This window comes from Ailuropoda melanoleuca, chromosome 4 (assembly GCF_002007445.2).
Source record: "Ailuropoda melanoleuca isolate Jingjing chromosome 4, ASM200744v2, whole genome shotgun sequence".
NCBI classification, from domain to species: domain Eukaryota; kingdom Metazoa; phylum Chordata; class Mammalia; order Carnivora; family Ursidae; genus Ailuropoda; species Ailuropoda melanoleuca.
The window spans coordinates 135,257,092-135,266,854 of record NC_048221.1 but is presented as its reverse complement, the minus strand read 5'-3'; the positions used below and the strand labels follow the sequence as shown (position 1 = coordinate 135,266,854).

At 46.3% G+C, this 9,763-nt stretch overlaps 1 non-coding gene across 1 annotated transcript; it reads left to right on the top strand.

Moving 5' to 3' along the window:
* The first annotated feature begins 9,327 nt into the window (after window positions 1-9,327).
* On the top strand, window positions 9,328-9,435 carry LOC117802109. The gene has a single exon (XR_004625165.1). It is a non-coding gene; the product is annotated as a U6 spliceosomal RNA (small nuclear RNA).
* Window positions 9,436-9,763: the final 328 nt, after the last annotated feature.

The window sequence follows — 9,763 nt, the reverse complement described above, 5'->3', positions numbered from 1 at the left end:
GGTCTTGGTGGTGGCATCTTCAGGGGAAGCCAAGCTCCTGCTGTGACAATCCGGGAGAGATCATCCTATACCTCACTTTGCATGGGGTTCCCTGCTTCTGAATTAAGCCACGAGCTTCCTGGAGTGCAATATACCTCATCAAGAAAGTATCTGCCCCAAAGCGAGGCAACATGTCTTCTCCAGAAAAGAAAAAGCAAAAACTACAAAGCCCAGGGACATGACGTTCCTCTGTCCTCACCCTCTGAAACAGTGGAGACAACAACTTATCCCCAACAGCCTTGACTTTCCGGGTGGGCTGCTGGAGCTGGGGCCATGGAGGCTGAAAAGTAGTGGTAACATTCCACAGCAAACTTCTCAAAAATCTCTTGCACATCTTCCTCCCCTGCGCAGCCGTGAAAACATGGCACAGGAAGGCAATCTCAGCAAGACCTTTGGAATAGAAAGACAGGCAGGTACTCTGCCAGGACAAGGGGCTTGGGGATGGGACACCTGCATCCCAGCTTTGCCACTGACCAGTGGATCACTTTACATCGGAGAGGTTCACTGCCCTCATCCATGAAATGGGAATAACAGTAATCCTGCAGCATTGCTGTAAGATAATGCCCTTTCTGATGACCTCTAAAATGTAACGAAAGTGCTAGCTATCATTACTGATGATAATAAAACAACAGTCATCAATTTGAATATCATCCTTTCCATTCCAGAGTTTTTTTCCCTGCCTACTCCACCCTCCTGCTGAAGGTCTGTTGGTTTTTGACAGTGATCCTTAACACAAGACCTGTCAGAGAATGGTGTGGGGTCTTAGGTTACCACAACGAATCTAGGCAAATTGGTATTGAGGTTTCAGTTTCTAAATGTGGTAGAAAGGACCTCATCTTGGGGACAATACAGTAAACTCACTTTTGGTTTCTCATTCTGGTAAGCTTTCCAAGGGCATGAGTGCTATCTATGTTGTCTACTGCGTTGTTCCCAGCATCCCCCTCATGCCTGCTGATACTCATTAAATGTCTGTTGATCAGTAAATGAGCTAGGGAGACCCTTGAGGAGACCCAAAGCCTTATTTCTTGTGTCCATGAACTTATTATCAAACCCAAGTGAGACCAAAATTCCTTTAAGCACTCTTTCTATAGTGAATATGTCAGCAACACTTTATTTTCACATAATGGAAGTTTCCACCCTGCCTCCTTCTTTTAAGTGAAACATCAAAAAACAAAATAAAACACGAAACAATGACAACAAAACCTTAAGTGGTAAAGCATAGGTAAGGGTATAGGCTCTATAACTTGATCTGGGTTTGAGTCCTAATTCTACTGTTAGTGGAGTGACCTTGGGCAAGTTAACTTCCTTCTCTGAGCCTTGGTCTCTTTATCTATAAAATAGAAATAAAGTGAGTACTGACCCTTTGGACAGCAGTTGAAGATCCAAACATGAAAGTTAACATCAAGCTCTCAAAACAGCATCTGGCACATGCCTAATGCTCTAAAATTGTTACTGAGAACATGATGCCTGAACGTTGGAGACAAGCCACTTCCACCTGCATGCTGCGGGAAGGCACCATAGTACAGGGTTTTGTAAGTCATAGAACCCTGAAATAGGACCCAGTCCAGGGCCATCTGCTCCTATGGGGTGCAGGGATCACACACAGTGATGCTGCTTGCTGCGATGAGCTCCAGACCCTAATCCACAGCTGTCTTCAACTGCCTGGAGGTGTCCCTGGAGAACTTCAAAGTCAGCACGTCCAAACTTGAACCCACCATCTTTCAGAGTCCCCATCTTAGAGACTCATTCGCCATTGTCTGGCCACCCACGTCAGAAGCTCAAGCTACTTCCTGGTCTCCTCCCTCATGTTCTGAGCCAAGTGATCATTAGGTCCTGCTGAATTGACCTCCTCGTGACATCTAGAACCCAACACCAACTCTTTCATCTCTCTGCCAAGCAGGCTTCATAACCCTCCCATTGTCAGCAGATCTGGTCTCCAGTCCTATGACCTGGCAGTGGTAGAAAACCAGTCCTTCCCACCTCACAGCCATGGACGTGGCCATTCCAACAAAGAAATGTAATCGCACCCTGCTCTTAATCAAAGTTCTTCCATGACCCTGGCCTGCTGCAGAAAAGAGCACACTTTCATCATGACTTGCAAGGCCCCATGTGCTCTGGCCCCTGATGTCTTCAGCCTCTTTCCTACCATACCCCTCTCCCATCCTTTGCTCCTGCCACCAGAGGACCCCACTGTGTCCCTGAGGGTGCATGAACGTCTGCCTGGAATACCCTTCCTCCCTTGGTCCTCCTGATAAAGTTCCCTCCAATTATTAAGGCTTATTTGACTGTCACATCCTTTGTGACTCTTCCCCAGGCCCCAAACCCTGGCTTTCTCAGCCTCACCTTTGGTATTCAGGAATATCTCCCCTCCTTCCCATTGTTCCCTGAGCTGTAGTCTCTGTCGCAAAGCATTGTCACTGAAGATGCTACATGTGTGTCACACAGTAATTGCCAGGATGGAGCATTGTTCATTTGAGGCCACAGCACCCAGGACAGGGCTGAGAACAAAGCAGGTAATCATCAAATACCTAATAAATGAATGAAAATCATTACTTAATTAATTAAGTGTAAAGGTAGGGTTCTTTCCTCAGAGAAATCAATATAAAGCTATTAGAGGACACACAAGGAATATTCTGTCTAGGATGCTATTAACCCAGGGAGCTGTGTGGGCCGCTTGCTGATCTCATGTCCTGGCCCAAATGTCGCCTTCCTGGTAGGTGACACTGGTCATTGCATTTAAAGCACCCTCACCCTGCACTCCATATTCTCTTTTCCTGCTTCACGTCTCTCCGATGCCATGGTTATCAGGGAACATGGTTTTCTTTTCTTTCCCCTCCCTCTCCCCTTCTCCCCCCTCCCTATTCCTTCCCCTCCCTCTCTCCCTCTTCCTTCTTTCTTTCTCCCCCTGACTAAAATGTAAGTCTTATGAAGGCAGAAATTTTGCCTGTTTTGCTCATTGCTGTATCTAGAACAATGTGTGTCAAACCTTAACTGTTCCATGCATGTTATATTGTAGAAGACGGAATGAATGAAGGAATGAATGAAGGAATGACCTAAACTACCTGTGTTGTGGCTGGCAGTTTTGGTAGAAAAGGGAGTGATCCCTTTAGCCTAAGGGCTCAAGGTCCCTTGAAGTTCAAGGTCCATTAATCCAATTTTAATAGATTCCATTTATCAAAAAAGAAGAAAGAATACCTTTCTTTCTCCCCACCCCGGGGTCATCTTAACTCATTTTTAGTTTCAGAGTGAGCTGATAGAAGGGTCAGATGCTATCAATATAAAATTATAATATTGAACCAAGTTCTTCTGGAAACAAGAATAGGAGCAGTGGGGGCGCCTGGGTGGCACAGCGGTTAAGCGTCTGCCTTCGGCTCAGGGCGTGATCCCAGCGTTATGGGATCGAGCCCCACATCAGGCTCCTCTGCTGTGAGCCTGCTTCTTCCTCTCCCACTCCCCCTGCTTGTGTTCCCTCTCTCGCTGGCTGTCTCTATCTCTGTCAAATAAATAAATAAAATTTTTTAAAAAAAAAAAAAAAAAAAAAAAAAAGAATAGGAGCAGTGAATATCCATGGTACGGCTAACACTCGCTTGGTTTCTACTATGTGCTCAGCCCAGTCCTAAGCCCATTGCCATACATGAACTCATTTCATCATCGCATTAACCCTGGGAGTCAGTATTATTGTTATCTCCCTCTACAAAGCAGAACATTGATATGCACAGAGGTTAAGTAACCCCCGATGTCACAGAGCTGTGATGCGGGGAGCCCAGGATTCATGCTGGATTACAGGAAATAAAACAGTTGAGGCACAGGGAGTGGATTCAAAGTTCTGCCTCTCGACAAAGGAGCCATGCAAGCAAGAAAACTCAACTTTCTGACAACAGTAACCTCAACTGTAAAATAGGGATGATTGTATCCACTCCAACGGCCGACAGGCTGAGAGGCAACCCCGTATGAAAGTGCTATCAAAGTGTGAGCTAACGTTACTCACTGGGCAATGTTACCACACTAATGCTTCCATCCCACTCCATGCTATGAGAGTATTACAATCATTACATGATTGCTTCCATCCCACTCCAGGAAATAAACACCGTTATCATTTGCCATTCATTCATATAGCCTGGGTGCATTTGCCAGGAGTTGTTACTGATTGTAACAGAGCAGCCCGCACCCTAAAGCTGAGGTTAGAGTTTTTTCCTGGGTGGTAGAGGTGGTCTTGTTAGACCACAGCCAGGCCGGATGCAACAACAAAAACTCTCCATTACAGCAGGGGAAGAGCCTGGCAGCCGGCATCGAAAGGCGTGGATCTGAAGGAGACCTCTGCCCCTTGATAAAGGTCTTCTTTTCACGCTCAGACAAGTTCTACCTCGGGGTCTTTGTGCTTGCTAGTCCGTCTCCTTGACAGGCTCTCCCCTTCCCTCTTTGAACCAGTTATTCTAAGTACATGTGCTGCTTCTCCCGGCCTCCAGGACTGCATGGGGTCTCCCTGCTTTGGGCTCAGATGTCACCCCATGAATCTCCACTGGCACCGCACAGCTGTGATGAAATCATCGTTTGCATAAATAGTAAATGTCTGTCTTCTCTGTTAGGATTAAGTTTAATGTTAGGATTAAGTTTGATGAGGTCAGGGACAATCTCCTCTTTTTCAACATCGGAACCCAGGATCCGTTGTGATGACAACACCGTGCTGGTAGAAGGTGCTTGCTAAAATATTTTGGATGAATGACAGCACCAATTAAGTCACCTTGGGGAAGGCCCAAGCTCTCTCTGAGCCTTGCTTTCCATATTTATGGAAGGATCTCTGTGGCCAACTGCATTATTATGGTGAGGACTGTGGAATCTGAAAGCTCTTTAGACATAAAACATTAACATACTGTGTGGGACTGAGGTGCCATAGTTTCTATGCAAAGCATTTTAGGAGGTGAAAACTGTATTTCAAGATACAAACAGATTGATGTACCTATCAGGCATTGAGTTAATCTGGAGTAAAAGGAGGCAGGAGGAAAAAGAGGAAACACATCGCGATGTGAGGGCAGAAGAAATCCCAGGGTCCGAAGGATCTTTGGAACTCTTGGAGCCCTTTCAGTGAGCATCCCGTTACACTGGAGATATATTTAAATTTTGCCATCCTCTAAGTGGTGTTTCACGTTAGCCACAGAGATGAATTCTAACTTACTGTAAATAGAATGAAAAGAGCTCTGTTGCTAAATTATTTATTGCACATTACATCTGGCCCCAAGCAATGATGTTTTTAGGGTCCACAAAAGTAGCTGGGTATAGTCTATTGTCATTACCTAAAGGAAACTCTGACAACTTACATTATAAAATATCAATTATCCATTTATCAACTGCCAAATAGCACAATGGTTCCCCCCACTGTGGCATCGTAGGAGGCTAGAAATAATTGCGTGCATCTTCTCCCAAACACCAGGTCAGGTTTGCCATAAAGATCCACCAACCAATTCTTTTTCGATTCTGTAGAATACATGAAAGGCAGACTGTCCTGTCCTCTGATAAACCCCATACAGCTTCCCAACGCCCACGGAGTGGTAGCCTCCAGAAAAATCTTCTTAATGGGGGTTGAAATACAGAGTAAGCCCCTTAGAGAGCGTCATGTTATGAAAGACAGATTGAGAAAGGCTTTCACATCCTTCTCTCTAGTTGCAACAGGTTTGGGGTTGAGGGAGATTCTATATAGAGAAACATCCCATATACCTTTTTTTTTTTTTTAATATATAGATGAAGATACTTTTCTTTGCTGGGCAGGTCGCTTCATCTCCAAAGTTTTATTCTTTTTCTTCATTTCTACTTCCCTTGGTCCTTTTTTTTTTTAATTTTATTTATTTATTTGACAGAGATAGAGACAGCCAGCGAGAGAGGGAACACAAGCAGGGGGAGTGGGAGAGGAAGAAGCAGGCTCATAGCAGAGGAGCCTGATGTGGGGCTCGATCCCATAACGCCGGGATCATGCCCTGAGCCGAAGGCAGACGCTTAACCGCTGTGCCACCCAGGCGCCCCTCCCTTGGTCTTTTCTGACTATCATTTAACCAAGGGGCTTATTCATTTGGTCATTCATTTAGCAAATGAGTAATCCCTTCTATAAGCCTAAATTCCCCGCATCTGCAGAAAACCCCACTGCCCTTCTGTCGGCGACTCCAGTGCCCCTAACCAAGAGCAAAGGTGAGTGGGAGATGTCCACCGTTCATAATGAGCTCTGCCAGTGTCTGTCCCAGGCACCTGAAAGGGTGCTGACCATCTTGATAGGCAAAGACATGGAGGGCTAAGCCAACCGCATGAACAAGACCTTAAAGAGGGAAAAGAATAAAACTAATATTTTAAAAATCGAATGATTCGAGAGCAAGTGCAATCAACCCAGAGCAGCCTTATAAAGATGTCTAGTGCCTCAAGGACAGTGGGCTTAAGAGAGAAAGGGACAAATCAATGAATGGGGCAGACGTGTGGATGAATGGATTGTGAATGGGGCAGACGTGTGGATGAATGGATTGGCGCCTACAGCCCGGAGCTCAGATATTATTCTGTATCTATGGAGGACGTAAGTTGAACTTGAACCCTAGTCCCCTCAGCATCTTGTTGTCCTTCCACCGGTCAACGAAATGACCACGTCAGGTGCTGCAGAAATGTCGGTACCCCGAGCAGAGCGGCAAGGAGCCAGATACCTCTGCTGAGAGCCCTGTTCCTGTGCTTTGGAAAGCTTATCCCTTTGCTCTCCTTCATTTGAGAGTTTAGTCTCTCTGACCCCATCCTGACAATGGGGTCAGATATGGAAGGGGAAATACCGGTGTGATCCCCTTGCAGAGAGGAGGGCCTCTCAAAAAGTGTGTGTGGGCTAACACAATTGAATTTATTTATTTATTTTTTCCACAATTGTATTTAAAGCACGGAGGCATGTGGGAGCTCATCTAGACCAGCCCTTCCATGCTGGTGACGAGGGCACAGAAGCCACCACTTGTGCAGGAAGAGCAGCACAAGCAGCCCAACGTCTCTCTCCAACGGCATCACTCAAGAGCATCACCAAGTATGTGAGACAATGCCACATGCGATGGGGAAAAGGGAAATTTAATAGATGAAGGAGGATCAGAAATGCCAGGATGTTGGGCAATGTGTGGGGAATGAGGTGTGATTTTAAGTAAAAGAGTCAGGGGGGGTCTCAGTGACAAGGTGACATTTGAACAAAAGCTTAGGGGAGCTGAAGGGTTCATTGTATGGGCATCAGGGAAGAGGCTATTGAAACAGTCACTGAGAAAGCTCGTGAGCCCACCCACCCAGGGAAGAGCAAGGAGGCCAGAGTGGTGGAGTGCAAGGCATTGGGGGGGGGGGCAGAGGGAAAGGAGACAGCGAATGCCCATAATGAGAACCAGGTGACACAGAGTTCTGTAGGCCACTGGAAAGACTCTGGCTTTCACCCTGCGTGTAATGGGTGCCCCAGTGGGACTGCAGCCAGGCACGAGACAGAGATCCAACTTACATTCTGCAAAGATCACTTCTGCTGCCGTGCTGGACAAAGAGAGTGGGTGGTAGGAGAGCAGGTGGAGGGGGGTGCATGGGAAGGCTATGGCAGTGATCCAAGCAGGAACAATGTACTAAAAATGATTAATAATCAAAACATAAGTTCTGGGCAAATGCTTGAGAGATGCCATCAGTCATTCATATAGAAATCATGCAGAGTAAATATCAGGAACCCCCATTCTATTTTTTAATGAGAAAATTGAATTCAGAGGCAAAGGCCTTCCTCAGTGACAAGTATTTAGTCAATGGCAGAGCCAGATTTCAAATCCTGACTCTCAAGTGTTGGGCACCTACTGTATGCAGGGGCGCAGTGAGACCTGGAGGGCTGGATCCCTGCTCCCTGCTCTCCAGGGCTATAGGCAGCTGGCTGACGAGAGGGGACAGGCCACGGGGACCCACAAACATGAAGAGGCAGCAGGGCATCTTTCTGGGCCTCCAGCACATTCTGCCCCCACGAACTTTTCCCTAGATGCCCCCGCAAGTCCACTTCTGAGCGAGAGACCCATTAAATCCTGGGCATAATTTTAAAAGGTATGGAGTAAAAAATGGAGAATCAGAAGAAACTAAAAAAATAAATAAAAATAATAATCGGAAAACACATCTGCAGACTCCAGAGTATAGAGGAAGAGAGATCCGAAGGAGACGGTCCTCCAGCTCTGGCTCTTTTCTCTTTCTCTGCTGGAACATGCTTTCTCCTCCTCTCTCAATTTTCATCAGGCTTTATCCAAGAGGGGCCTATACAGTCTTGCCCCTTCTCCCTGGCCAGGCAAATAATGCCACTGGGAAGGCGCCTGGGCAGTTCAATCAGTTAGGCGTCTGCCTTCAGCTCAGGTCATGGTCGGGGGTCCTGGAATTGGCCCACATTGTATCAGGCTCCTTGCTCATCGGGGAGCCTTCTTCTCCCTCTCCCTCTGCTCGCCAGCCCCCCAGGTCACCACTCATACTCCCTCACTCTCTGTGAAATAAATAAATAAGATCTTTTTATTTATTTATTTATTTATTTATTTATTTATTTGACAGAGAGAGAGAGAGAGCCCAAAGACCCTAAGCAGGGGGGAGGAGCAGAGGGAGAGGGAAAGGCAGACTTCCCACTGAGCAGGGAGCCCAATGCAGGGCTCCATCCCAGGACCCCCGGATCATGACCCGAGCCGAAGGCAGATGCTTAACCGACTGAGCCACCCAGGCGCCCCAATCAATAAGATCTTTAAAAAATAAATAATAATGCCAGTGGAAAGCTGACAAGCTGTGTGGCCCCCAGGCCCCTCAGCCCGTCCGTCTATTCCTGGCCCCACCACCTGCACGGCACCAGGCTGCCCCAGCCGCTCCAGGCTCCCACGTCCACCACTTTGGGCTCCAGCTGACCCAAGAAGATCTTGAACAAGAGATGGCAATGCTAGAGGAACAGAAACTAGGTGGTTTTCCTCTCCCTCTTCTCTCCAGCCTCAGAGAGACTTGCCAGCCTAGCTGGTGACTGGCCCCTGACCTTGGGTAGCTCAGCTCTGACCCTCTCTGACTCTCTATCCCAGTTTGGGATAGCTTTCCTCCTTTTGCTCATCTCTGGGTCGCTTTGTTCCACGTGTAATTTTTTCTAGTTGGCTTTGCCTATCTTTCGTCACCAATGTAGCTAATTCCGTGGATTAAATCCCTCCTGCTTTGAAGGCTTGAAGTGGCTTCTGCTTTCTTTGAATGACACACAAGCTTACTTTCATAGAATAGAAAGCCATGCCCTCAAAAATGTGCTGTGTTAGAAATGATGCACGACAAGGGCTCGCTTCAGAAGCACTTATACTAAAATTGGAACGATTCAGGGAAATTCAGCACGAATCCCCACGCGAGGACAACACACAAATTCGTGAAGCAGGCCGTATTTTTTTTTAAATGAAAAAGAAAATTTAAATTTTGAAGTCCCTGCCTTGAGTTCCACTACAGATTTATAATTTTACAGTAAAAAAAAATCGTTTCGGTAGACATCCAAGTGTTTACGGTCAGATAGGTAATTTTGAAAAATAACCATCAGTTTCCTTAAAAGTTTTCATAACGAGGTGCAACGCATTCTATTTCACAAATTTTCTAAAAGGTTCATCAATAGTTAATTTTCCTCTAAAAGCCACATTACGATTAACATTACAAAGAAAACAGGCTTTTGTTCCAAGGGAAAAAATGTATCTCTGTGATGTGGCAGATATCTCTGTTAGCATAA